The sequence below is a fragment of the Monodon monoceros genome, unplaced genomic scaffold (genome assembly GCF_005190385.1).
Source record: "Monodon monoceros isolate NGI ecotype Baffin Bay Population unplaced genomic scaffold, NGI_Narwhal_1 Super_Scaffold_1, whole genome shotgun sequence".
NCBI classification, from domain to species: domain Eukaryota; kingdom Metazoa; phylum Chordata; class Mammalia; order Artiodactyla; family Monodontidae; genus Monodon; species Monodon monoceros.
The window spans coordinates 81,642,103-81,644,624 of record NW_021703765.1 but is presented as its reverse complement, the minus strand read 5'-3'; the positions used below and the strand labels follow the sequence as shown (position 1 = coordinate 81,644,624).

At 48.9% G+C, this 2,522-nt stretch overlaps 1 non-coding gene across 1 annotated transcript; it reads left to right on the top strand.

The window, feature by feature from the left end:
* Window positions 1-2,179: 2,179 nt before the first annotated feature.
* On the top strand, window positions 2,180-2,252 carry TRNAE-UUC. The gene has a single exon. It is a non-coding gene; the product is annotated as a tRNA-Glu (tRNA).
* Window positions 2,253-2,522: the final 270 nt, after the last annotated feature.

The following is a 2,522-nucleotide window of genomic DNA, read 5'->3' as shown; positions in this document are numbered from 1 at the left end:
ATCTTGCTGTTTGCTCACTCACACATCTTGCAACTCACACAATAGATGCTGGTTATCAGCTGGGACCTCAACTGGGACTGTGGCCTCCTCGGGCAGCTTGGGCTTCCTCACAACATGTCGGCCTCACAACATGTAGGAAGAAGTATCTCAGGAGGGCCAGGAAGAAACTGTGTCACCTTCTGTAACTTAGCCTCAGAAGTCACATAGTGTCACTTCCATCGTAGCCACAGCCCTGGCCAAGAGGAGGGACATGGACCCCGCCTCTCAACTGCAGGAGTGACAACTTCATATTGCAAAGATAGCTTGTGAAATGGAAGAACTTGTGGCCACCTTGTAAAATACACTGCCACTCCCACCATTTCCTGCTCTAATTCCAGTCCAGATTCTTCCCGGCTTCTGACTCTGTGGACTTTCATCAGGCACCTAGTGGGCGCTCGCTGCTTTCATTAACATCCACACATTAACTCTCCACAGCTCCACTTTGCGGTCGGCCTGCAATATTCCCATCTCACAACCATGGGCTCTGAGGATCAGAAAGTCTAAGGCACCTGCCCAAGTTCCCACAGCTGTTCAGCAGTTTTAGGGAATATCAGTAGCTTTGGATGCCTCTTCTGGTCACTGTCCTTGCATTTCCTCGAAGATGACCCCTCCCTCACCTCAGACCATGTGGTTTGGGGTTAGTCTGACTCCACCCATTGGTCCATAGATGGGCATGTGACTAAAGCCTGGCCAATCAGAATTTTCCAAACCTGTAGCCTCAGTGATTGGTTCAGGGACCATCAGGTGACCCAGTTTGGTCCACTCAGAGATAATCCTAGAACAGTTGGGAAGAGAGAATTTTGGGGGTGACTAACCACCATGAATGCTCAGCTGAGCCTGCTGGGATGCCTTTTCCATCTTGAGGGCGAGGCCTACATGAGAATAAAGCCAACATAGACAAAAATGACCACGAGACAGAAAGAGATAGCATCCTGAGGTCGGTGCTTGAGCCCCTGGATCCAGCCATACCTGAAGTTGGCCCTACCCTTGGACTTTGTCATTATAAAAGCCAATATCTTTTCTTTTTAACTGAGGCCATTTTGAGTTGAGGTTTCTAGGCTAAGCAAAAGACTCTTGGCCTATAATGAGGCAGAAAAAGAATTTGAGTCCAAGCCTATCTAAGTCCAAATTCCAAATTCTTTCCCCAGAACCATGCCACCTCCCTGAGTCCCATCCACCTTCCATGTCCAGATCAACCCTTCCTTTTCTGTGATACCTTCCCTACAAACATCAGCTCAGAGCATCTCTCCTCAACTCTAATTGTTGGAGTTTGTGGCCTTTGGTCTAAGTGCTTTACAGGGAGGGCCCCCCTGATCCACACTATACCCTCTTCTGTAATCACGGGTGCTTGAAGTTTCACCATCAGAGCAGAATTCCTTTGGATTAAGCATTGCCCTCCTCAAGTGATTGTTTTAAAATCCTGATCCCCTGAGAGTGGAACTCGACTCACTATGGCCCAAGGAAAAATGGATAAGGGTGTTCAGGTTGGAGATATAGGGCAGTGAAACCACGAAGGCGGGTGTGTTTGATTCTGACCAGAAAGGAGGACGTGGCATTTAAGCTGCATCTTAAAAAAAAAAAAAAAAAAAAAAAGACAGGATTTGACAGTCAGGGATGTGGGAAAGGGCATCGGAGGTGGAAAGAGCAGACTAAGATGTGAGAATTTGTGGGGTACATTCAGGAAACGGCGTAAAATTAGCTGCTGTGGATGGTGTGTGATATAGGACAGAAGGCTGCTCAGATAATCCTGGGAACATGAAACACCAGGCTGAGGAAGTTGATCCTTATTTTCCTGGCAATAGGGAGCCACTGAAGGTGCTCGAGCAGTGGGGAGAGCCTCAATCAGAGCAGCACTTTAGGAAGGTTAATTTGTGCCCGGGGGTGAGGGAGGGAGTGGCTTGAAGAGGCCAGAGGCAGGGCCAAGGGAAGCCGAGAGAGATATGAGTTCATCTGAATAAGAGTCAGACAATGGATGGGTTAGGAGTGATGGGGGACATTCCTGGGGACAATTGCCTTGATATAGACACAGACTGGGTGCCAGCACAGGGGTGGAGCATTAGAGCAGCCTGTGTTTTGGCCCCTTTGCCACGCGACGTCCAGGCTCAGCATCTTCCTCCTTGAAGAATGGCATCCAGGGAATTCTCTGGTGGTCCAGTGGTTAGGACTCGGTGCTTTCACTGCCGTGGTCCTGGGTTCGATCCCCGGTCAGGGAATTAAGATCCCACGGCCAAAAAGAAAAAAAGAAAAGAATGGCCTCCATCCCCAGCCCTCCACATATAGATCCATGATGTGCAGACCAGGATGGCGTTACTTTGCATTGCTGAGCAGCTTTCCACTGTGTGGACGTACCACAACTCACTCACCTATTCACTGCTGGTGGACATTTGGGTAGTTCCCAGTAAGCCCCTTTTTAAGTGTCAATAGATGTCACCTCGCTCAAAGCAATAAAATCTGAGAAAGCGCTGATGGGATGGGCCAGCTAT